General features: G+C 56.1%; 1 protein-coding gene across 8 annotated transcripts in view; it reads left to right on the top strand.

Moving 5' to 3' along the window:
• Positions 1–7,164: 7,164 nt before the first annotated feature.
• The window catches only part of MYT1 (myelin transcription factor 1), a 56,953-nt gene continuing 38,159 nt past the window's right edge, over positions 7,165–25,958 (top strand). For 2 of the 8 annotated variants that reach the window (XM_019637322.1, XM_019637321.1), the window contains exons 1-2: positions 7,165–7,545; positions 23,889–23,986. The gene's annotated coding sequence lies outside the window, so the exon portion shown is untranslated. Of the gene's footprint in view, positions 7,546–7,670; positions 8,029–11,717; positions 11,873–19,870; positions 19,995–23,888; positions 23,987–25,958 lie in introns of all 8 variants that reach the window. The other 6 variants (XM_019637320.1, XM_019637314.1, XM_019637316.1 and 3 more) reach the window with 5 other exon arrangements.

Genomic DNA, 25,958 nt, shown 5'->3' with positions numbered 1-25,958 from the left:
GGCCCCATAAGCAGACGCCACCAGCCTGGCCTGCCATGGCAACAGCCCTGGCCTCACTCTCTGTCCAGGCTCCGGGCGGCTTTATCTCCGAGGCCATCTGTTCCGGGAGCAGAATTCCAAAGCCATTTAAGCAGACTCCGGAGCAGGGCAAGTGGCTGAGCCCTCCTGTCCTCAGACCTACACATCCGCCTGTGCAAGCGTGTGCTCCCCCACGGATGAGGTGTGACCCTGCAGGGTGCAAGGTCACGAAAAGGACAAAATCAGGGAGATTTCTGCCAGGCACTCACTGTCCCGGGAGCCCTGGCGGCTGTCTGTCTGTCTCCTTTTCTCGGCTTTCCTCACTCTTCTGTCCATCTGTGTGTCTGAGCCCTGCTGATTTCTGCCTCACCTCTCTGCCTTTGTCCCCACCCAGCTCCTCTTCTGCCTGTTTGTGGCATCTCTGTCTGCCCCCCTTGACCCTGGTCTCCAGCCCCTCCCCACCACTGCCTCCTCCACTCCTTCTGTGTCTGTCTCCTGCCTCCTACCGTGTCAGTGGCTCTCTCCCTTCTCTGTCCTGGCAGGCCATTCACTCACCCCTCACGTCCGGACCTGTCTGCCCTTCCTCACCCAAGATGGCCAGGTCAGGGCTGGGGACATTTGACATTGCACTCAGGTTCCTGGGTCCCCCACATCTGGGGGTGACCTCCCCTCAGCTTGCATATGACCCTTCACTCCGCCCTGTGGGAGGGCTCCTTCCAAGGGGACGTTCTCTCGTGCTTCTGAGTAGCAGGCCCACAGCTTGGTCATTACTCTGGAAGCGCCTCTGGCCTTGGAGAGGGGAGGGGAGGGGAGGGGAGGGTGTCCTGGGCCTCTGTGCTGCAGACTGTGCTACGAGCAGCCTTGGGCAGGTCCTGGGTCATGGCAGAGTGGGCATGGGAGCCAGAGGGGCCGACCCGAGGGGCTTCTTGGGTGCACATGTGCGGCTCTACCAAAGCACCCCTGGAAGCTGGTGCCAGCTGAACTGCTGACGGCCACCACAGGGCAGGCCCTGCTCCGGCTGCCACTTCGGCCATGATGCTGAGTGCTGGGGCCTGTGTGGGGCTCAGCTGGGAACACAGCTGTGGCAGATGATGTTCCAAGGGCTTCCCTTGGGGTGGCTTCTAGTCCAGGGGAGGGACATGCCATGGCCCCTGCGGGAGGCTGGCTGTGACCACTGCCCTCCACGGCCAGAATCCTGGGGCCACTGTGGCCAGAGGCAAACGCTCCTGATACCCTAAGGGGCTGCAGGCCACTTGTGGTCCTGTTAATCGTGGCTCTGTGGGGACCTGGGGCTCGTGGGCACGGAGCCCACATTGAGTGGGGCTGGAGGAGCCTTGAGGACCCCGCCCCCTGTAGCCCCTCAGGCCTTCACATGACAGCCGCCTTCCTCTCACCTGACTCTGAGCTTGTCCGAGTGGTTTTGTCATTTGATGGATTAGGAGGCTGTTTGGTTTCATTAAAGGAAACAGCACAAGTGAGCACAGCTCCCCCCCTTGTTTCTTTAAATAATCAATCTTAATTAACTCCATTTGGAGAAGGCATTTTCCCCAAGGTTAGGAAGCCGTTGAAGTGGAGGGGCTGGAATTGCTGACTGCTGGCACCTGGTGTCCATGGTGCCACAGGGGCCTGTGGGCTTCTGGGGGCTCCAGGCTGGGAGGCCATCAGCCCTGACTCAGCAGCAGCAGCAGCCAACCTGAGCCACCAGGGCCTCAGTGCAGACAAGGAAACTGGGTCTCAGAGGAGTTGGGTAACTCGCCCAAGGCCACTTCTCTGTAAGCACACCTATCACTGCAGACAAGGGACAGTGACAGGCAGAGGGACCTCCCACCCTGTGCCAGCAGCATCTGTAACCTGTGCCCTTACCCTGCTCTTCTCGAGTTTTCCTCTAACCAGGTGACTCACCTCTGATTTCCAGCCCGACCTTGGCCCGGAGCCTCAGGCTGAACCCGCATCCAGAGTAGTTGAGTCCCACAAACCTGCTCCGCCCCCCTCAGTAAGTGGCTCAGGCCGACCCCTGGAGTCTCACATGGACCTTGTTTTGTCCCCATCCCACATCCAGACCCTCAGCAGCCTGGTGGTTCTCCCACCTGTACCTCACTGCTTCCCCTGGAACCTCCCGCCGCTTTATTTTCTGCCCATTCTGCACAGAGGCCTGGCCGCAGCATAGAGACATTCAACTGTTTGCTGGCAGTCACGGGGCTGGGGGGGGGTGAGGGGCACAGGGACACACTAACCAGGCTTTCTCCAGAGCCACCTCTTCCTGGCTCTAGAGCAGTGAAGCCTGACCCCCAACACCCATCCCTCCTGCTTGCCGAGGGCTCACTGCTGGCCTAAGGGGTGGTCTGTGTCACCCTCAGCCTTTACTGAAGGGTGGGTCTGTGGGGACAAGAACTGGGATTCCTTTTCTAGACCCCAGCACCCCAGGGGCCAGCTTTGAGCTTTGCTGCTGCAGAGGAGTGCTCCAGGAAGTCTTGGGCCTCATGTGCTTCCTCCTGCCTCCCAGGGGTCCATCCGTGGGCCCCTTCATAGAAGCCAGGGATGGAGGGCTCCTGCTCTGGGCGCTGTACCCAGGTCCCCAGTTGTCGGGGGCAGACACCTGCACATAAGCAGTGAGTACCCAGAACGGAGGATGGGATGGAGACCTCCCCAGGAGGTGACACCTGAGTTGTCTCAGGGGTGAGTGGGAGTCAAGCTCTAGGCTGGGAGTGTCCAGTGGTGTCTGGCGGTGGCCAGGCTATTGCTCCAGAGGGCCCCTGTAGGCAGCAAAGGGTCAGACAGGGTGAGGCAGGAGGACTCATCTCAGAAAGGTCTCCCAACCCCCTGCCCATCCCTGCTCTGGACTGAGCAGCTGGAGGTCCAAACCCAAGTTCCTCCCCTCAACCTTCTAGACTTCAAGGCCTTGGATCCTGGTCCTCCCTACACCCCCCCTCCCCCCGTCCAGGGCTCCCTACCTGGGTGGGGGGACCCCGCAGTTCAGAGCCACAGGGGCCTGCCCCATAGGCAGCCAGTGGCTGTGTTGGGGGCAGCCAGAGCTCTTCAGACCTGGTCCCATCCCACCTGATCCTGACTGGTTTCCCTCCAGGTTTCTGGCCTCACAGAAGCGAAGGGAGTGAAGTGGGGGAGAGGGAAAGTGGGGGAAGGTGGGGGGAAGGTGGGGGGAAGGGGCAAGGGTGGGGAGGGGAAGAGGGGGAGGTGGGGAAGGGGAGAGGAAAGTAAGGGGAGGGGGAAGCGGAGGCGGAGGGAGGGGGAGGTTTGAGAGGGGCCCCCCTCTTCCTCGTGAGTCCCTGGGTTGAGGGGCTGTTGTCTTCTCTCCACCCACCTGCAGGCGGGGCTCATTGTCTCCAGCCTGGGGTCCATTGTGTGGGGAAGGGAGCCTCATTGGCAGGGCATCAATTTGTGATTATCTGCTCCCTGGCTCTGATTGGCTGGATGAGACGGGGGTTCTCCGGGGCCCTGGGACACAGAAGTTTGTGCTGCAACTTTTTCCAGCATGAAGTGACCGTGTGTCCAGGCTTCAGAGTGGAGGTGTGTCCACCCAGCCAGGATGATGCTCTGCGGGACCTTCCTGGGTGCGTACCTCCCCTAGCCCCACACACTCCTCCCTAGACCTCTGACAAGTTTCTGCCGTGATGCCAAAGGGGCTGATTAGCTGTGTGTCCCCGTCAGCACTCAGTGCTCTTTTCTGGGCAGCAGAGGAGGTGACAGACACATGCGCCTTCCTGAACGAGGCCAGGGCCCTTGGAAGCCAGCCTGCCGCCTCACAGGTTGTAGGTGGGGAGGGCAATGGGCGTGGGGTGTCAGCCGAGGGGCTGCCCGGCTGTGGGGGGGATGTGGAGTGGAGGGGAGACCTGTGTGCCCCTCACATCTTTGTGTGTGTGACTGGAGATGTGCAGTTGGGGTAAGGGGCTTAGGCTGGGTCACTCTGTGTGTGACATTAACAGTGTTAGAGCAAGAGTTAGTGTGTGAGCCCCACAATCTCCTCCCAATGTGTGTGTGTTCACACAGTGTCCAAGGGTTGGTGTGTTTGAAGTCTCAGCATGAACAGTCTCACAATATGGCCCGAGTGTGTGTGCGTGAGTGTGCGTGTGAGACACACACACACACACACACACACACACACACAGAGAGTCAGCCCAGGGTGTTGGTGAGAGTGGCTGTCAGTTTTGTTTGCTCCATCTGCCAGAGCCTGCCTGGGGCAGCGCCCCCCTCGCCCTCAGCTGTTACTATACAATATTAATGCTGGCCATCTCAGCTCCACACACAACGGCCCTAATTGTCGTCTGCAGCTTTAAGGCGGGCGCCCATCTGCAGGGAGGCTTTCAGGAAAAAACAAGAAAACCTCACCCCCAGCTGGTCACCGGAGAAGGTGGTGCCAATTACAGATGCGGGAAGTTTAGACCAAAATTACTTGAAAGAGTTTTTATGAAGCAAATGAACTGACACTTGGAATGTCTGTGTGCAGCTTTGCACACGTAATTACACATTTGAAATGATCATTAAGCCCCCTTCCCCACAAAGCTCTCTCTTAGCGAGGGCTCTGCCTTTCTCCCCCTGTGGAGTTCCAGGCCTCTCCCGTCAGACAGAGGTCGGTAACCTGGGGATCCCCCTAAACTTAACAGTCACTTGCCACATCCCCACATATTTTTATGAAATAAAGTTGAAGGAAGCATCTCAATGCTCGCTTATGGAGAAGAAAGTATGTTAGGATAAAAATGCCGACTGTTTTCACCCGCGTAAGGAAGTTTTCGGTTTCCCCTTGCTGCGGGCACTCGGGAGCGGGCTGGAGCTCGGTCTGCAGGCGGCTCTCCCAGCCCGCAGTTCCGGCCGCGGCGGCTGAGCGTCGGTCCCAGCTGCGGCCGAGAACAAAGGGCCGGGCTCCGGGTGCGGCGCTGTCCAAAGTGCTGACCGTATCGCAGGCGTGTGGGCCACCCCGCCGCTCAGGCTCAAGGAAGCCGCCAGACCTGGGGGCTTGCGGGCAAAGTCCCCTCCCTGCCCCTTTCTTGTAACTCCTCCTTTGTTCTCTTGATGGAGTCAGCTAAAGATTTTGAACCCACGCTCCTGAAAACCACCTTCAGAAGCAGCTCCCGGTGGGAGCTCTCGGGGCTTCCCTCCGGCGCGGTTGGAAGTTTCCAGCACATTTGAAATGCTCACCCAAGCCACCTCGGTGGGTCCGGAGGCCCGTCGCTGACCACACAGCTCGGGAAGCCCTGCTCAGTGGGGGAGGTGTGACATGCAGACACTTGTGTCTGTGCAAATCCCATTTCTGTCACCTGAAACAATCATGGTGCCACACCAGCCTTTTGTCCTCCATTCCGAGCTCTCCCTGTTGTCACCTCTGTTTGTTGCTGTTCCCTGAGTCTGACTGTCACATATCCAAGCTAACTACTTCCATGAAACGCGGGGTATTGTTGGGGAATACGGCTGATTCAGCTCTGGCCCTCCCTCTGATTCTATCTTTCCACCAAACAATGACCTGCAGCCTGCAGCCTGCCGATAAGAGTTTAATAGAATTTCTGAATGCCAAAGGTTTGGGATGTAAACTATCCCAGCACTCACAGCGTGTCCAGAGGAGACAGAAAATGGCTTTTCAGGAGAGCTCTCCGCTGACTGTCCTGTGCTAATGGATATGAACTTGGGAAGGAAGGAAAACAATGGCAGGAAAGCATCGTAGGAGCCTGCTGTGCTCTCGTTGGGCTAATTAATATTTCATCCTCAGGTTGACCAGTGAAGGCTTGCGTTTAGTTCTTTTTGCTCAACCTGAAAGATGGCCTTCGGCACAGTTTGCGTTTTATTTGTCGAGAATAGTGTGTGTGTGTGGGATCTGAACATACCTGCTTTCAGGATGAAGCTCCTCGGTTTGTTTACATGGAGTGTGGACAGCAGCCCTACATGTTAGAAACAGCCGCTCGTGGAAGTTTTAGATGATTTTCAACACAGAAGGCTGAATGTTTTAGTTTCGTCTCATTCACGCTTTTGGTGGCCTGAGCCTTTAGTGCCAATTAAGTTGGGGCGTTGTGTTACTGAATGAGCTCAGCAGCGATGCTTGCTGTCTGTTGAAATCTGTGCACTGAACTTCTGAGCCGTGACACGTGGGCCGCGACCGTCATCCTTTGCAGGGGTCTGAAATTCAGTTTGTGTCGCGTTTCACGGTATGGCTTCTAACAGCCTGGTTATGACGGTGGACAGCTGTTGGCCTGATGTATCATTAAGAAAAGGGAACTTGAATGGTAAGCAAGGGTGCCCTGGCCCCTGGGTGCCCTCACCACGGATGCTCCTACTTCTACCCTTGAGAGTGAAAAACAGTCACAAACTGACAGGGGAGAAGGCAGACAACTGGGTTGCCTAGAGGGCAGGGGGGCGCGTGCGTGCGTGCGTGTGTGTGTGTGTGTGTGTGTGTGTGTGTGTGTGTGCTGGGCCTTCTCCCCTTGGTTTCATTGCACAGCTCCTTACAGGCAGTTTTTAAAAGACTCAAAAAGACAGCGGAGAACTCGAGCGGTGCGCGTCCCTCTGGCTGGGACAGACCAACTGGTTTGAGGGCTCCGAATGCTTCTGCCTCAGGGAATACCCATGCTCTCATGGAGAGAGTTTCACTGTTTTAAAACTCAAAACAAAAAGGGAATGTGTGATAGATTAAAAAAAAAAGGTATCTTTTCCTTATCTATTCTTTGTGTCTATGACTTTATTTTTTGGTCTGTGGCCATAGGTATTATTTATGCACTTAAAAAATACCCATATCCATTTAAGTCACTGACACTTGAATATGCAGATGAGCCCATAGATAGCCCCCCCCCACACCTCCCCCCAACCTGCATGACAAATCCTGCAGTCCGTTCTTTATGGTGGTAGGTCATATCCTAACCACCAATAAATATTGTGAAGTACTTTGGCTGCAGCCGTGCTAACCCAGGGCATCTGTCACCCCGGTTGCTGCTATTAGAAATTATTGGACTGAACCACCGGTGGACGAAGCAGAGGGGGGTGAGCATAGCGGTTGTGACGCTGTCTGCCCTTTTGTGTGTTTTGCATAAAAAACCCCCAGTCATGCTGCATATCAATTATAAATCAGTGTGGGCAAATGCAGGCAGCTTCTGTAGGCGGAGGCTCTGAGCAGGTCACGGGGGCTTTGCCAGCCTGCACACCTCTCACTCCCCAAGTCAGCAGATCCATCTTTCTGATGCCGTACTGTAAATTTATTTCACCTCGGAGAGTAAACAGATATATTGGAGCCCCAAGGGTTCATGGGTAGCGTATTTACAAAGGAGCCTGTCTGCCAGCCCGTGCCACCGCTGCTAATGAGAGCAGTCATTAAGTAAATGAGAGGCGCCTTGAGCTGGCTTAGGAGTTCGCAACCAAGGGGAGAGGATATTTAATTGAAACCCACACGCAGGCTCCCCCACATGCGACCGCAGTGAGGAGGCAGCTGCTTTCCCTCTCCTCCCCGTCCACCCTGCACACCCCCATGTAAATTTCATGATTGCTTTCCGTGATGTCATTTTGAAAGAGGACAGACAATAGCTGTGGGGAAAGGTAAGTCAATGTTATGTTCTTTCGCTGACAAAGGCAGATATCCAGTGCTTGGCTTTTCCCCGTGGATGGAGACGGGGAGAGGGCGTGCGAGCAGCAAATTTCTAAGATGAAGGCTTTCTTTGCAGGAAAAGCAGGTCTGGGGATGGCTTTTTAAAGCTGCTCTGTTCTTCTCCTCCTGGGTCTGCCTGTGGCTGTTCCTCCTCTCTCTCTGCCCCTCCCTCGTGTGCTCACCCGCTTGGCCTGAGAGTCTAGTGGACACGGTGTGCGTCTGACAGAAAAGACATTGGGGGGACCTTGTATCAAGACGAGAAACTTTGCGTGCGTTTCTGGAAGCAACACAGACATATCTGCAGCTGTGGGACCCGGCGGCGACGTGCCGGGGGTATCGCTGGCGCTGTAAGCAGAAGACCTCTGGAGTGGGGATCTCAGAGCCGGCACCTCGTGTGCGGCCCCCCACCCAAGACACGGAGTGGAGATGGTCATGTGAGCATTTTGTCTTTGCATGTCACGTATTTCTAGCCTTAAGGGACGACACCTAGGGTGCATGTCTGTGGGATACGTGCACAGAACTAAATCGCATTCCTCTCAGTTCCTTTCTTGCTACGTGGTGGGGTCACGAGACAGACCAGTTGTTTATGTATTAGTGTAACTGGATTTGTGTATTTAACACTAACAATCAGGGTTGGCCAAGTCGTTGGTGTGAGCTTTGAGCCACGTCATGCCCTTGCCAGTAGGGTGACGTGCTCTGGGCTGTGGACTTTGTTCTGTCCGCTGGATTCACTTTCTTCTTTGTGAATCAGGAAAATAAAGGGGCCCACGGGGTTCCTGCATGTGGTGCGCTGGGTCCTCACTGTAAGAGTCCCACCTGCTCTTTCTGAGTCACCACCGGCTTTCTTGTCTCAGCACCCATGTCATCAGTGGGCAACGCTGGCTGGTAAAGTTGTGTTTAATTACTGAAACAAAACATCTGCGAGGTGGGTCTGGTAGCAGGGTGTGGGCTCTGTCTTGGGCCATCCCACCGTGTCACTTTCATGGCGATGATGACATCAATTATTGTCATTACCCTTTTGGGAGACAGAGGTAAGGAATTTTGCCCCAGTGGATTAAAAAATCAGAGAAACCTGAGAATGTCTCCGAAGCTAGTGACTGAGTGAACAAAAGGCAGGCGGGTGTCGACAAACCCAGAGGAGGTGAGCTTGGTCTCGGCCTCCACGAGATGCTCGCAGAGCCTGGCCTGCCCTTGCTCTGGCCCTGGGGGAGAAGTGGAGGGGGGTGTCCTCGCCACCAGGGCTCCCCTCCCATTGGTCTTTGACTGTGATTATCACCTCCTTCCATATGGTCTGTTAATTAATGGTAAACAAAAGAGTGGCAGAGCAGGGATTGGAGTTTTGTGGTGCCAGCGGGGAGGGTTTCTCCATCGGGCAGGGCCCTGCCTATCTTCCCAGAGTTGTTTACTGTGCAGAGGGGGCTGGGTCAGGGCTTAGAGGGCAGTTTGTTTGCAAAGAGGAGGAGGCAGCTTCCTGAACCTGCTGCCCCATGGAGCTGGAGACCGAGTTCCCCACAGAGTACCCCTCAGCCTCTGGGCACCTGGCAGCACCAGACCTCACAGGCATGTCTGCTGATCCAGGGGGCTGAGCAGGGGCCATGGAGACCTTTCTATCCTGTAACCACCTGGGCTCCTGGGAGCCCAGGTGTGGGCCTGGGAGCTCGTGCAGGGCAAGGGGCTGCTTCTGTTTAAAGTGTGACCCAAAGGGCGTGAGGGACCCCCAGGCATTGCCCACAGGTCTGGAGGCAGCCCCAAACACTGAGAGCCAACACACCGTCTTAGAAGATTCTGGCAAAGGCAGCAGTCACCTACTGCCCCGAGTGCTCCTGGTGCCTGAGGGAGAACCCGCTCAGCGACGGCCCACAGTGGGCAGAGCCTTTGGGGTTGCAAGGTTGCTCTGCCTCTGGTGTCACAGCAGCTTTCACTGGGAAGCCCTGTCAGTGCCCTGGGAGTCCGGGCGAGGCCTGCAGCCAGTGCTGGCTCTGGCTGGAGCTTGGCAGGGCTGCGCGGGCGCTGTCCCTGGTGCTGCTCAGAGCAGGGGGGCCCCTTCTCTCTGGGCCCCACTATCCTCTCTGGCCTGGGGTCCCTGAATGTGCCCATGAGGACATGGGTGACTCTTTGTGAGCATGTGGGGGTGACAGGGGTTTGTGCCAACTCTTGTCAGGAGGCGGGGCTGTGCAAGCAGCCCAGAGCCCAGCTGACCTGTCTCATGGTAGAGTGCATGCCTTGGAGATGGCTGCCCAGTTTGGAAAGCTGGTTTGCATGGCCCAGCACTGGCAGGAGAGCAGGACGGGGGGGTGGTGGTGGTGGTGGTGGTGGTGGTCTGCAGACTGAGCACGTGCAGCTGCCCTGATGGCGGTGGGCAGGCAGTGGGGGCTGAGCTCCTCCTGGATGGACTTGGTGGTGCGAGAGGCACGTCTGCCGTGGTGGAAAGTGAGCGAGGTGGGGCTGCTCCAGCCCTTACCTGGGTGGGAAGGTGGAGACCAGGAGCGGCCAGTGCTGGGCCATCGTGCACTGGGAGGCAGAGGACTGGCCGGGTGGGGGCTGTCGGCAGTCACCTGATCCACGCACAGGCTGGCAGGGCACTGGGCAGCCAGTCTGACTTGCACGTCACTTGGGCTGGAAAGAGAAACCTGCGTGTATCCTGGCCCTGGAAGACCAGGTCCAGATCCTTTGTTGGCTTTTTCGCATAGGAAGCTGGGCAGGAGAGCCCAGAGCGGTGCCGGCCTGAGCGCCTCCCTCCATGTCCCCCAGGTCCTAGACCTTCCTGTGCTTTCTTTGTGGTCTCTCATGAATAAACCAGAAGTTGAGTCTGCAGATGTACTTTTAACGGGAATTTTGCGGTGTGAGTTTACAGGAAAACGGTCATTGAGAGCCGACCTCATTAGATTAGTCAGCCTGGAAAGTGCTGTGTTTCCCAGGGGGGATGAGAGCAGCTGCCCCTGGTAGACGTCCTGCTCCCTGAAGACCCCACAGCCTGTCCTGTCTTGGGACCCGTCTTTGGGCAGCCCCCTGCCCAACCCTGAGTGCTTGCAGGGGCTTTGGGGTGGAGTGTGTCCTGGTTCTCAGCTTATTTTCTGTCTTTCAAGGACATGCTCCACATGTTGCTTAAAAAAAGCTCGAAACGATGAGAAAGAGACAGTTTTCACCCGACTTGAATGCTTTTGCTCTCAGACTGCCACGGAGGTCGCTTCGGAGAGAATATTATAGATAATACAGTTGGAGACCTTGTTATCAGAGACGTTTCTGGAGCAAAACCGCCAAAGTTGGTGCCCTCATGCCCTCATGGGCTCCCTCAGGAGTGAAAAGTCGTCACCCATCACTTCACCCCTTTTCCATTTTTAAATTTTCACTTGCAAAATTAAATGTTATTTTAATCAGAGGGAATGACTAGCTCAGAGTATGTTTTTAATCCATCCCCGCCAAGCTGTGAGTAGGGCTGCCTCTGCCGGGTTAGTGGGGCCGCAGGAGGACAGGTGGTCCAGGGCAGTGGGGGGCATCCACAGCCTGGTGGCCACCCCATCCGCTTGCTCCAGGCTCTGCATCTGCAGCCCCACCTACAGGCGCCTTCTGGCAGCTGCAGAGGGTGGGTTTGCCTGGGGGTGTCTGGCTTGGAGTTGTTCAGAGCAGCAGTGTGCTGTGGGGTTGATTTGGGACTATGCCTGGAGCAGAGCCTGCGAGGAGGGTGCGTGTGGAGTGGGCCCTGATGGACTGGCGTTTGTGTCGCTCAGGGTGCCAGGCCAGGTGTGCATGTGAATGTGGGATATCGGTGTCAGGAGGAAAAGTGTCACTCCATCTGGCCCGAGCTGCTGACAGATCAGCCCACCGGCCCCACCCCATCCTCACGCCTGGCTTCACCCCTTGCTCATGTTGGACATCCATCTGAGGGCTCCAGCAGCAGCCATCTGGTTCCTCTCCTTTTTTCCCGTTTTGTTGCCTAAAAACTACATTGGAGGAGCAGCATGAGTGACATGGCCCCAGAGCCCTACGGGCCACAGCCCCTGCAAGCCTCAGCTTACACTGGACCCTGGGCTGACCTGCCCCTGCTTGGGTGGGACGAGGGCCCCAAGTTCTCTGTGCTGGGTGGGAGCTTGGATGCTCTGTTATGCCCCTGCTTGCTTTACAGGGCCTGAGAGGGTCCCGGGACTCCCAGACCTGAAACCCACAGCAGCAAGCGCCTCTCCGCCACGGGGGACGCTGTGCCAGACGCACCACTCCGAGGGCCCCAGGCCTCCTGCCTCCCATGTGTGTCTTGCTGAGTTGAGTTCCCAAAGCCCTAAGGTTTGTTGTATTCTGGAAGTAAAACGGCTGTAGTCGTCGTCCTCTCTGAGCAGCCAAGTGGCTCCAGGTAAAGGTGCTGCTGTCCCCCACGAGGCATTTCAGAGGCTTGGGGCTTCGCCTGTGACCGGTGATGGGCTTGGGAACCAGGGCCTTCCCAGCCCTCGCTTTCCAGGAGCAGTAACTGTGCAGGCCCCCCCCCTCACCCCCCACGTGGTGGTTCAGAGCAGCCTGTCAGTCACCAGACTTAGTCGAACAATTATCTGATGTGCCAATCACAGGTTTGCACGTGGAAGTGTGCCGTTTCTCACACATTCCACCCTCACCAAAGCTTTGTATTGGCAAAAACAGGGACTGGAAATAGGGAGGGCTTACGACATTCAACGTTTTTCCCTGAGACTACGCCATCACCTACAAACCAGGACCAGAGGCATGGCTCTGATCATGAGGGGCAAACAGACACATTGGATGCTGTTGTTTCAAGCATGGTGCCTGGGTGCTGCTGGCCCACTTGGTGCCATGAACAGGCCCAGTGGGCACACACCACCACAGCCGGTTCCCACAGGCCCGTAGCCTCCCAGATGAGGGGTGCAGCCAGGATAGGAAATGGTTCCAAGGAGCTGCCCTGAGAGGCCCCCAGCCATGCTGCCAGCAGCCCGCACATCCCAGAGGTCGCCCTCAGGCTGCAGCCTGACCCTCTCTGTGACCTGGCCACCTGCTCACCACCCACGTCTCCGTCTGTGTCCAGCCTGCCTCCCACCTTCTCCATCCCCAAAGTCCCGCTCCCGACCTGCCTCCTGGCCCCTTTCACCTCCTGCAGCTGAAACTTTCCTTGTCTTCCAAGGGCTCCTGGTTGTACCCGCCATGTGTCACCCTTGCTCTCCTTGGCGCATCAGCCTGGTAGGCGTCCCTGCGACGCCCAGCCCCCACCTGGCCTGGGTACTGACCCAGGTGCTGCTGCTGCCCCGGGTCCCCTGTCAACATGGGCATGGAGTTTTGAGTGCTTGCGGGGGGTGGGGGTGAGGGTGGAGGGGAGGCTCTCAGTTTGAGTTTTGAGGTAGGAGCGGTGGAGAAGGGGGAAAAGCACGGGACCCTCAGCTGAGTTTTCTGGTTTCCATCCACTGCAGAGGCTGAGCTCTGCCTTCAGGGAAGAGAGACCCCTGCACGGTCCACGGGGCAGAGTCAGACCCAAGGGGCCCTGCTGTCGCTTTCTCGTGGCCCGAGTGTTTTAGCTGGACTTCAGGTTTTTGTGTCACCTCCTTAGGTCCTCACCCGAGCATGGGTGGCTCTTGAGGTCTCTCCAGCGGGTCACGTGAGGGCTCCCGTCCCCAACACACAACCTGTGACAGCTGTGGGCTTCCACCTTCTCCCATCCAAGGGTTCCGATGCTTCCCGGAAACACCCAGAAAACCCCTCTGCTCCAGTGGTCAGCCCCAGTGGTCAGCCCGAGGGCAGAAGGGTGGGGTTGTTACCCGAGTGGCTTCCAGTGAAGCCTGTGGGCCTGGCTGTTGGCTCTGGGGCTCCCCCACCCTCTGCTCTGCTGTTCAGCTGCCAGCCCACCTGCAGTTTCTAGCTCAGAACCTGCTGAGGGGCGTGGGGCTCCCCATATCTCTGGCACCTGGAGGACCCCAAAGGGGCTCTGATGGGAGACTTAGGGTGCAGTCCTTCTTGTGATGTGAGTTGTGTTCCCAGGGGCATGACGTCGGGGACGGTGAGAAGCTTCCCTGTCCCACCCGCCCTGGTGAGCTCTTTTCTGCCAGAGTCACTCAGGGGCTGAACAGGCAGCAACAGACTGTGTGTGGGTTGCTGGGCCACTCTGAGCCCCGGAGCCCGGTGACAGTGGAACTCACCAGCGAGCAGCTGCCTGAGTCAGCCTCTGGGGCTCAGCTGGCTCTTTTCCCCTCAAACATGGATGCTTCCATCTCCTGGAGTTAGAGAAACTGGGGGTGGGAGAAGGGAAATTGGCTGGTTGTCAACACCCCTCTTTTTTTTTTTTTTTTAAAGATTTTTATTGGGGAATTGGGGGGATGGGAACAGTGCTGGGGAATTGGGGGAAGGGGAACAGACAAGTTGCTGTCGTTTTGTTCTTCAGTCTAGTTGTGGAGGACGTTGCTTCACTGGCCCAAGTTGACACCATCATTGCGCTCTTCCAGGGTGAGGCAGATCAGTCGCCGGCTTCTGGACGGCCGCTCACTGCGGCTGCTGGCCGCTCACGCTGGCTGCTGGCTACACACAGTAGCCCATGGCAACCCACTGCCACAGGGGCTGCAGCCTACGCCATTGCCGGCGACTCATGGCAGCCCAGCTCCAGGTTGAGCTGTTGTTCAGCATCTTAGCTGTAGAGGGCAGTGTCACTGGCCCTCATATGTGGGATCCGAACCGGGGCCCTCTGGCATCCCAAGCGAGTTCTTAACCATCGCGCCACTCGGCCGGCCCAACACCCCTCTTAAGGGCTTTGCATCCCAGAGCTGTCTGGCCTGGCTGGAGTGTCCTTTCTGAACTGGACCTGAGCAAGGGCACAGACAGACCCTACAGGGAGTTTTGAGCAGCTTCTGCTTATTCTGTTTGTGTGCAAGAGAGCCTGTTCTAGTTCGCTTACCTTTAGGAGCCTAAGTTGAGCGAGGGTGGTTTCAAGGCGGAAGGCAGTGGCCATTCCTTCTTCCTGGGCTGCAGAGTCCTGATAACAGGGGTTTCCAGGACAAGTGGCACTGGAGCAGAACTCAGGAGAAGGCCCCACTGGTCACAGGAGGCACATGTATCCTCTGAAGACCCCAAAGATCTGGGGGGAGGGCCCTAAGCTAGCCCTCGGACGGACCCCCACTTGATGGACAAGGCCTGTGCCAGCCCAGTCCCCCCGCACTGCCTTATTTCTCTGGGCTCTGGTCTGAACAGCGTCTCTGCCGCTGGCTCAGTGAGGCCTGCGGGTCATCTGGCCGTCCACTGCCCTCCTTTCCTGGGGTGGCCCAGGCTCTGGGCCTTGGGGGGCAGCAGTCTCGGTCACAGAGGATGGGTGGGAATTGCAGTGTCCCTGGGAGCTGTGGGCTGTGCAGGAGACGCCTGGCCTGTGGCCTGACTTGGTCAGTGGGGTGGGTCGGGGAGTGTGAGGGAGCCCCATCCCAATGCCTTCTACACACGTGGTAGCTGAGGCCGTTCCCTTTGGGCTCCCCTGGCTTCTCCTAGCCTCCTGTTCCCCAGCCTTTTCTATTGGCCTGGGGGCTCGCTTCCCCCAGCGCTCCTCTTCTGAGCTCTGAGAGGGAGTGTCCTGGGGCCTCACCAGCCCAATGCAGTTCAGGATTGGGGTCAAGGTGTTGAACCCCACTTGAGGTGGAAAGTTCTCTGTGGAATCCTGTGGGCATCTGCGTGCAGTGCTGATGGTTTGCACCTGCCTGGGCACTGGAGACCTGGCCTGGCGACTCTGAGGTAGAAACCCCTGCCATGTCTGTGCCCATCCTGGCCCTCGGCCAGCCCTGGGGCTGAGCACCTCCTCCCCCGTCCCTTTCCTGCTGGCAGACTCGGTGACAGGCCGCCTGGAGAGCAGTCCTGTGATTTGGTTTGGAAAGTCATTATTACTGCCGAGCAGTTTAGCTGTGGTTTTTACAGCGTTGGGAAGGTTAAAAGAAATAATAATAATCATATAAGAAAGACTGCCACCGTGATTGCCAGCAACGTGCTATTTGCATTTTTAAGGAAACACTTCTTTGAGACAGCCTGGGTGAAAGGTCACCATTTGCATATAAATGGAAAAGAAAGTGTACGATGCTGGAAGTTACATCTGTATTATTTTCTCAGCAGAGAGCTGCTGTTGGAGCCGTTAAAGGACAGGGCTGCATTTGGCTTTTATTGAATAGAGAAAGTACCAGCCAGGCTGATTCAGGAGCCAATAATGAGAGAAATGTGCAAAGCTATAGAATTGCCAGCTCCCCCTGCCCCCACCTCTCTCTTTTCTCATTTTCACCTAAACTCAGCAAAAGCAGGTCTGTCTTTGCTCCACTCAGCAAGTCTTCGTTTTACTTCTCACTGAATTCCAGCTTTAAAAAAAAAAAAAAAAAAGGAAAGAAAAAGAGCAAAATGTGCCCTCAGTTGCCCCTCGGCCCGGTTTGCATTTCCTGCCCAAAGCTGGCCCACAGGTGGGGTGCCAGTGCTGCCTGAGCCCCCGAAACCCAGGAACACAAGTCCCTCACTGCTACTGTGTTCCAGGGTGGGGTGGGCAAAGGCCTGGAGTCCAGGCTGGAGGGCGCCAGGTCTGGGGGCTCCGGGCCTGCAGGAGAGTCTGTGGGGGCACGAATGTGGGGCCTCGAGTGTGCCCCACGTCCTCTGCAGCCCCTGCCTGGGACCCACAGTGTCCAGGGCACAGGTGCCACTTCCTTTTTGACTTTCTGGCCGTCAGACTCTTCCAAGGACCAGCACCACCCAGGACGTCCCCCGCAAGGTGGAGCCAGGCGTCCCTGGGGAAGCCAAGGATGGCTGGCTAGAGCTGGCCGTGGCCCACCCTGGGCTTCCAGGAACAGTCCTGGGGCTGCAGAAGGTGGGGACCTGCAGCTGGAGGGGCCTGAGAGACCTCCACTGACCCCCCTGCTGAAATCGCACCCCCATGTCTCATTATATTTAAAAATATTTTTTGACACAATCTCAAGCTCACAGAAATGTTTCAAATACAGGACAAAACTGCTTTTCCTGAACCACTGGAGAGACCATTTGCCGAGGTCATGCCCCAAACCCGGAACACTTGTTTGGGTGTTTGCTCCAGAGCCACCCTCAGCAGCTCCGCCGTCTGGTCCTCGGCGGCCTTGGGGCTCCAGACCTCGCTGTGCGTTTGGGTCCTGGCGCCTCGCCGGTCTCTCAGTCATGGTCTTTCATTTTTGTAGGACCTCAGTTTGGGTTTGTCGGCTGTGCCTGTGACTGGACCCAGGTGTGAGGTCCCTGGGTTGGACGGTGGCACCCACAGCTCTTGCTGCAGTGACACTCGTTGGCCAGCAGCAAGCACGCAGGGGGTGATGCTGTGAAACCACCTCATTCCTCATCAAACTGCCCGCTCACTCCTCGTTGCTGGTGTCTGTGAGGGCTTATTTTATCCGGTAAATCTGATGATTGACTTTATCAGGGGGCTGTCATCATGATTTTGATGCTCACATTGTCCCTGCTGACCCGTGGAACCCACCAAAGCTGGACGTGTGTCCTTCCCACGCGTCTTCGCATTTCCATGGCTCGTTGCTCGCCCCACAGCCCACCCCTCGGGCTGCTCCTCTGTGGGGACCTGGTGCTGGGTGTGCGCCCGTCTCTCAAGGAACGTGTGCACATGTGCATACATACACCTACGTCCGTATTCATGTCTCCATTTTCTATACATTGAACACCTCAAGTTCACATTGAGACCTCTGATTCCGAAGCCCCCACAGGGCGCGTTCTAGGTCTCTCCCTTTCTGCATGTGTGACTTCGTCCCACAACAGTGAGAAGCCGGGTACCTACTCCCCTGATCTATTTACTTATTGGCTCCACCCCGTCCCTCCACCCAGGTGCCCACAGCCCTGGCAGCCCCTCCTCCCCCTGCTGGGCCCACATCTCCTCTTCCGGGGCTGCCCCTCACTCCACACTCCAGGCCAGGCCTTCGTGGGGACACCTTCTCCCCCTGCTCAGGGTCTGGCACTAGGGTGACCCACTAGCCCGAAACAGGACAGACCCAGCTGGTGCACGGCCTGGGCCCTGGGCTCTGGACTGTCGATCGAGCGAGTGCAGCAAACTGCTTCCTTCCTGAACTGAGCACCATCATGGCTCATTCATTGCCGCCGCTGGCCAGGTAGGCCGGGCTGGATTCTTGGGTACCATTTTGTGTTCCTGGTAGATAATTATCCCCGCCCCTCCCTGACTTACTTTGTGCCCTGGGGGAGCGTTTGAATCAGCCTCCCTGGGAGTGTTTTTACTCTGTTTCCCTTGATTGACGTTTTGTCCCAGCACACAGGGTGTGTTGATTTTCAGCCGTGGGACTTTGGAGGTCTTGCTTCGCTGCTGAGAAACCTGATGCCTTTCCTATGACACCTTTCCTTTGTAACCTTTACCTGTGGAAGCTTTTAGGACCGGCTCGCATCCCTGGTGTCTCAGAACCATGGAGAGGGTCTTTTTTTCATTCACTGTGCTGGGCACTTAATGGATTTTTAAATGTAAAAATACAACTTCCTTTAGTTCTGGGAAATCATTTCTCATTATTTTTCTATCCTTTCCCTCTCATTTTCTTGGTTCTCTCTTTCCAGAACTCGGGAGTCAGATGTTAGCTTGTACTGAGTTTTTTCTCCTTATCTCCTGACTCTGTGTTTTTCTTATTCACTTTCTAGTGAATTTCTTTGATCTAGCCCCCAAATCTTCTATTATATTTTTAATTTTAGTTTTATAGTTTATTTCCAAATTGGAGAAGAAAGACGTGACGGTCTTAAGTCTTCCCGAATAACTCCCATGCCAGCCGCCACTGCCCGCCCCACCTGCTGTCAGCTGTCACCGGCTCTGTCCTTGTGCCTGCCCACCTGTCCACACTGGAGGCAGCATGCTTCCTAGCCAGTTCTTAACCATCGCGCCACTCGGCCGGCCCAGCATGCTTCCTAAGACAGTCTCCACCTCAGGCAGGTTCCCGGATGCGCTTCCTCCTCAAGGTTCTGGTCGCAGACCTCGGGGAAGCCCCGGGAACAGGAGTCTGGTCCCTCACGCTGAACTTAGAGACACGGGAGGCCTCTTCTGCAGCTCTTGGAACCTGTGGGACCAGTCTCAGGGCTTTGGGGTCGGAGGTTCCTGGGGCCCAGAGGAAATTCTGGGCTGTAGTCCCCCCCAAATGTGTACCGCAACCTGAGGCTGGTTTTGTGTGACCTTAAGTTGTTTCTACTCTTTTATTCTAACCCTTTTCTTCCCGATTTTCTGGGCTCTGCCTCGAGCCTGAGGAGCAGCAGGAGATGGGTGAGAATTGAGATGAAAGGCTGGGAAACATTTTTTCCCCTTTTAAATGGCAAGACGTGTTATACTGAATCCCAGCGCCTGCTTCCCAAAGGCATATTCTGTTTGTGGCTTGAGGTCGAGTAGGGTCTGGGAGGCAGGAACACGTGTTGCATGAGCACTGGCGCAAGTTGTCATGTCTAGTGCTGGGGCCGGGGGGTGGCTGCCCACGCACACTGAGAGCTGGGTTTGTGCTCTTCTGAGTCCAGATGCCTCCTGGCTGCACAGGGGCAGTGTTTTCTCTTGGCCCATGTTGACCAAGCTGCGCTGGGGTGGGGGTGTGTCTGAGGGGCCTCCCGCTGCCCTCCATGGCCTGCCCCCATCGTCACCATCACTCTCACCCTCCCCCTGCACTCTGGACCCAGTCCCCCCTGGCCTCCAGGATGAGGGTCGGTGGGCAGTCCAGGCTGCACCAAGACACAGGCTCACAGATCCCAAGCTGGGGGAGCCAACTGCAACACCCCCCCGCCCCGGGCCTCCTGTCCTATGCAAGAGTCCCTGGACACGGCCTCACTACCCAGGCCCTTGCCTTGGGGCTCACACGCCACGGCAGGAGGCAGTTCACTCTTGTTGGGCAGCTCCTGTCATCAGGAAATGACTGTCGGACGAGCAGCCTCTGGACGTTTCTCCTGAAGCTACCCAGACGCCCTGAGCGCCCTCCCATCGCATGGCCCTCGCCACCAGCACTCCAGTTCCTGGGTGGCGGGCTCTGTGGCAGGAGCCGTGCCTGGGCTGAGCAGGACACTGCAGGGGTGTCTGACCTGCAGGCCTCTCCCCTCTTTAGAGCTGGTCATGGCACCTGTTCCTTCAGGGACTGGGCGTCCACAGTGATGCTGAGTGGGGAGCACGTGGTGACACCTCACACTTAGGTCTGTCGTGCGTGCCACAGACTTAAAAACAGCTTTATTGAAATATAATTCACCAGTCGGAAGTACACATTTCAGTGGTCTCACATATTATAGAGCTGTGTGTCTGTCACCACCATCTAATTTCAAAGCACTTTTATCACCCCTCCCTCGGCCCCACAGCCCCTGTGCACGTCCTGTCTGCCTGTTTGCCGTTCTGGACGGTCCATGAGTACGGACTGGTTCATCTGCCTTCTCTCATTGAACCGTGTAGGAGTGCTGTAATCTTTTCTACTGCCAAATACAGGTCAGTCATGTTTTGTAACAAACTTTCAGCCCCTGCTGGACGTTTGGGTTGTGTTCACATTTTGGCTGAGGAATAAAGCTGAGATAAACAGTTGTGGGCAAGGCTTTGTGTGGACGCACGTTGTCGTTTCTCTCGGGTGCGGTTGTTGGGTCGTCTGGTCAGTCTGTTTTGTACCTGAGGCGCTGCCAGATCGCTTCCCACAGCAGCTGTACCATTTTGCTTTCCCATCAGCTGTACGCGAGTATTCCAGCGTCTCCACATTCTCTGCAACACTTGTCGTTGTCTGTGTGTTTTAAAGAATTAAAGCCACTTCGGTGTGTGCGCATGGTGCTGCGTTGTGGCTTTGGTCTGCATTTCCCTGGTGACAAGGTGTGCAGCGTCTGTTCATTTTGCCATGAATACGTGGTCTTTGGAGAAACGTCTGTTCAGACCCCTTTGCCCATGTTAGAACTGGGTTGTCTTTTTATGGGGTCATAAGAGCGCTTCGTTGTTCTCGATTCCAGGCCCTTATCAGATACATGATTTGCAAATGTTTTCTCCCAGTCTATGGGTTGTCTTTTCACCTTATTGATGGTGTTTGATGTATAAAATTTTAAATTTTGATACAGTTCAACTTATCCATTTTTTCTTTTGTTGCTTGTGCTTTTGCCAACATATCTAAGGAACCATCGCCTAACTCAGTATCAGGAAGGTTTACTCCTATGTTTTCTAAGTCTCAGCTCTCTCATTTAGATGTGAGATCTATTGTATTTATTTTAACGCGTGGTGCCAGAGGGGTCCAACTTCATTGTTTTGGCTAATCTATGTTCCTCGAATTGTCATTTTGGAATCGGTTTGTCATCTTTTGCAAACAGGACAAAACAGCTGGAGAGGCAGAAGTGGTCAGATTCCGGCGAGACTCAGAAAATAGCGGTGGCAGGACCTGGCACCCAAGATGATCCCATGTCTGGGCTCCAGGTGGCTGAGACAGGGGAGAAAAGCTCAAGTCCTGTGAGAAGCAGACCTGGCGAACAGGGACGCAAATCAGAAGAGGCGCCTGTGGGATGGCGGGTGGCACAGAAGGGGGTCTGGGTCTGGGGCAGCAGGGAGCGAGTGTGCAGTGGGGAAGTGACGGGTCATTGTGGGTGACCCTTCAAGGATGCCTGTTTTGGTGGAGGCCGGTGGGAGTGGGGAGTGGGCAGTGGGAGTAGAGACGGCCAGTTTGGGTCCCTTAAGAATTATGGTTATGAGGGCCGTGAGCTGAGAGGTCGCGGGGCCGGGTGGGCTCCACCCAGATGGTGTTTTAAACGTGGATGTCAGCAGCTTGTTGGAGAGCCAAAAAGCCTCAGGAAGGGTCCAGTTGAGAGGAACGTGGGGTATGGTTGATGCCCCTGGGACCCTTTAATCAGAAGTGGGAAGGAGGAGGCAATAAGCCCGAAGGGAGAGGTTGGCTCAGCCGAGATGCAAGAACCCCCTCCCTCTGTGGGGACAGAGGGGTGACAGGGGAGGGCTGGGCTGAGGGGCTCTGGGTCTGGCCTGGCTGGACTGGTCCTGGGTCTACAGTCCTGCCCAGTGGGGAAGGCAAGCTTGTTAGGAGGGGGACAGCCTGGGTCGCCAGGAGACGCCCCTCCCCTGGGCCCGCATTGCTTTCCTGAACTTGTCTGCCTGCCAGAGTCTCGTAAAAGTGATTTTGGGGTCTCTGAGGGGACAGATGGACCCCCGTCCATACCACCTGCTCCCAAGCGGCTTGTTTGCTGTTTGAGTCCATGAGCAGAGGTTCAGAGGAACTCAAAAGAGAGCTAAGAACCCAAAGAAAGGGCTCATCTTGAGCACAACGTCCCCCTCACTTCAGATTGCTGGTAAGAAAGGCAGCGACATCCTCGCACACCCACTGTGCACCGGACGCTGTGCGGACACTGTCCCTACCTTCTCTAAGTCTCTTGACGGTTCTTCCCTCCCACTCCATGCTGAAGAAGGTGACAGGTGGGTCAGGGTTGAGAGCAGCTCTGCCCCCCCCCACCCCCCTCAGGCAGCATCCAGTGGCAGCGTGATTTCTGGAAGGGGCATCTTGATAGGACCCCAAGGCCTTGGCAGTTGTTTTGGTGTGTGGGGGCTTCACATGCTGCCTCTGTGCAAGCGGTTGTGGCCTGTTCCCCAGCCAGGGGAAGAAGCACTGGTGGTGACGACAGTTTGCTGCAAAAAAATTTCCCAGGAAAAAGAAGGACTCATATCCAGGTAGAGCTGGGTCCTTGTCAGTGAGGGTCTGGTTGCGCTTGATTTCGCTTGGCACCCAGGGGCGTGAGCTCCATCACTAAGGTGCCTGGAGGAGATAGGAGTGGCCTTAGAGGTGATGATGCTTTTAGGGCCCCAGCAGAGGTGGGGAACCCAGGGAGTGGGGGTGGGGAGGGCCCACAGGGCTCTTCCCAGGATTCCCCGGGCAGGTTAGCGCACCTGTGAGCTCATTGTCACCCATCGAACTGAACCAGAGGCCCCTCCGCTGGGCTTCCCTGGGAAGCAGGCAAGAGTGCGAGGAGACAGAGCTCAGGGGGTCGCAGGGGTGTGTGTGGGGGCTTCAGGGCACCCTGTTGGGCGGGGGCAGGGGTGCAGGGGAGACAATCCTGCTGGTGACACAGATCCCAGGATCTTAGGTACTTCCCTCCAGCTGTCACTGACACATGCCAGTTACCTCACATATTTACATATGTCGCTGTGACAAGAAGCCACTTGAGCCTTGAAAACCAGCCCAGTGCATGGGTTTCTGTGGTGTCTTCTCTCCGGGGTAGTACCTGTGGGAAGTGAACCCCATGTGCTTTGCAGCTGGGGGTCTCCCAGCCTCCGCTGTCACCATCCATCAACACAGCTCCCACCTGCATGTGTCTTCCAGTGACTTGTCCCCTGAGTCACCTTTCTCCATCCCCATGCAGAGGGCTGCCACATTTAGAGCTGATGACCCGTGGGTGGGGACTATAGCTGGGAGAGTCCACCAGCTCACAGCTCCAGTGCAGGCCAGTCCTCACAGGGGTCCCCTGCTGGTGACCAACAGCACAGTGGGGGAGGCGCACAGTAGGTACCAAGCTGCTCCTTTGAAGACCTCACATTAGGCGTCTCCTTGACAACCAGTCTGCTTCTCTGTGTTTGTGCCCTTGGAGGTCACAGGAGGTCTTTAAGGGCTTGGAGGCAATTCCAGATGGAGGAGCTGTGGCTGAGAGCCACAGGGCTGCCTGGGGCAGGCTTGGCGGAATTCTAGAAAAACAACCTTTGGGAATGCACGTTCAAAAACAAGGGGAAGGAAGATAATGGGCGTAAAACAGCGTGCCTGATCGGCCCTCAGCACACTGCAAATCACTTCCAAGGAGAAGCAGAGAGCTAGCTGAGTGCGGGAATTTTCATTTCCTGTTTGTATTGTTGGTTACTTAATGACCTTCCTGCAGACGCTGCGGTTGTAGAAAGCTGATTGTCATGGAAACGGGGAGTGCCTTGCAGGGAATAGGTACACAACACATTTCTTTGTCATGTCCAGCTGATGCCTTCAGCCTCTGTGTAGACATGTGAATTTATAAGAGGAACTGAATATTAACCGGAGGCCTTACCCTGCAGAGAGGCAGAGACCTGGCGAGGAAAGGTGCCAGGAGCCAGGGCAAAGGGCCGCCAAGTGCCGACCTCACCGGCCGTGCCAGCCGCTCCGAGGAGTGGCCCGAGGCACAGCTGCAGAGCCCCACTGCACGGTGCTCTTCCCCAAAGGGCTCCCGTCCCTCGTCCCTGAACTGTCATGGGCCAGACCTTGTTTGCCTTTCAGTGATTTCCAGGAAATGGGGGGACTGCACACCACTGGGTAAAAGAGTGACCCACAGCTCGCAGCCTCTGCCCTCCAGCCGTGCAGCTGGTACTCACTACGTTTCTTTCTGTGACCCTCAGAAAATGAGTTCCGGGGTGAGCTGCTGAGTCAGAGGTGGACACACGGAGACAAGGCCAGCAGCTGCAGGACCTCGAGCCTCCTGGACGGACGCAGCAAGGTGAGGAGCTCGGAGCGCAGCTGTGCCCTGGGCCTGGGTCTAGGCAAAGGTCCTTGTCACAGCAGGCATGCAGCACAGAGCTGCCTTTTGGTCCAGGCAGCATCGGTCTAGATCGGCAAAGCACAGGAGGGGGCTAGGACCATCAGCGATCTTGTCACTTTAAAATTAGAGGAAAAAAAAAAGTTAAAGGAAAGAAACCGAGTGAATGGAGTAAATCTACAGTATGACAGTGGGGTCTCACTTCAGTCAGGTTGCTGCTCTGAGGTCAGGTCATACTGGGCTCCTGACGTGCCTGTCACTGTTGTCATTCTCCCCGCTGTGACCTGGGCAGGCTGCCAATCCCTAGGGACTCGTGAGGTCTGATGACCTTGTTCATTTCGATCTCTCCAAGTGGGAGCAGATGGTGCATGCCTGTCACTCACTGGCGGTGGTGACTCAGGCCCCCTCCCAGTGCTGCTCCCAAACCCATGATATCACATGCGCATACAGCCATGCTGAGCACCCTGGGTGAAGCCAGGTCCCCAGGGTCACGTGACCCTCAGAAATGGAAATGGAGGTGACAACAGGCTTGGTGGGCACCCCTTCCCTGATCTCAGAATCTGGTCTCTCATTTTCTTGACATGTAGATGCCGTCCATCAGGGATCCAAGCCATGACCCAGGGCATGGCCACCAAGATGTGACAGCCTAGAGTGTAGGTGGGAAGGGCTACAGAGTTTAGGTGGCAGCCTCATCTGAGGGTGCTTGTGTCTTACTCTGGATGCTCAGCATTTTTTTCTTGAATCTGGTGACTGGAACTTGCATTTTAGTGGGTCTGGGGAAGCAACTTGTTAAGCAGCATCACCCATCCCCTTACTCCTGTGGGACTGTCATTGTCCTGCTGAGCCATGCTGGGGCCAGAAGGCACAAGGAAAGGCCAGTGATACAAATCCTGTTTTTTTTTTTAATTTTTGGCATTGTGTTCATCATGAATTTTTTGCATTAATTTTGATGTTTTCAGGTATTGCATTAAACTCTTGTTTAACCTCGATCACTGAGTTTTGTTTCCCCCTTAAATTTGCACCTGGGTGTATGACTCACTTGCCTTAGCCCACCCCAGCCCTGATCACCTAAACAGAGATTCCGCGACCAAAAAGTTTCGGTTGGACCTCAGCGATGTTGTGGGTTTGGTTCCAGGCAAGCACCATAAGGCGAGTCTCGCAATAAAGCAAGTCACATGAAATCTTTTCACAGGCAGGACGCACACGATATTGAGTTTGCTGTCTTATGTGGGTGAGGCCCACGGCGCCCAAAACAGTTATAGTAACGACATCAAAGGTCCCTGACGCACATCACCATGACAAGTATAATAATAGTGAAAGAGTTTGAAATATGGCATTTCCAAGATGTGACACAGAGACATGAAGTGACCAAGTGCTGTAGGAAAAATGGCGCCGGAGGACTCGCTGACGCAGGGGCCGCAGACCTTCCATCTGTAAAAAGTGCAGTGTCTGCGAGGTGCAATAAAAGGCGTGCCTGGACACAACCTGAGCCGGGGCTCTGGGTGACGTGTGTCTGCATTGCTGGAGCTGGGTGCGGTGGTAGGAGTGGCTGTCTCCTGTGGCTCTGGAGCGTTGAGCTCGGAGGGTGTGGGGCCTGCCATGAACACGTCTGGTGGCCACGCTCAGGTTCCCTAGCAGCATCGCTCTCACGGGTTCTCCATTCAAGAGTCACTCTCCTTTAGTCTGGGCAGACAGGGCCTGAGGTGCTGTTCTGAGCAGAGAAGCTGAGATGAAGATTGGGCTAGACAAGGAGGGAGCACCTTCCTGTGAAAGGGCCACTTCCCAGAACTGCAGGGCGGGGGAAGCTGGTGGCTTTTGACTGAGGAGGCTGAGAAGGCTGCCGCCCTGAAGTGCTGGCGTGGAGAGCAGAGTCTCTCATGGCAACTGCAGGACTGGCCTGGACGGCCTTGGGAGCAGAGCTCTGTGGGAGGTA

This window comes from Hipposideros armiger, unplaced genomic scaffold (genome assembly GCF_001890085.2).
Source record: "Hipposideros armiger isolate ML-2016 unplaced genomic scaffold, ASM189008v1 scaffold_32, whole genome shotgun sequence".
Lineage (NCBI taxonomy): Eukaryota > Metazoa > Chordata > Mammalia > Chiroptera > Hipposideridae > Hipposideros > Hipposideros armiger.
Note: the sequence above shows the minus strand (reverse complement) of the source record. Positions and strands in the feature narration are given on the sequence as shown.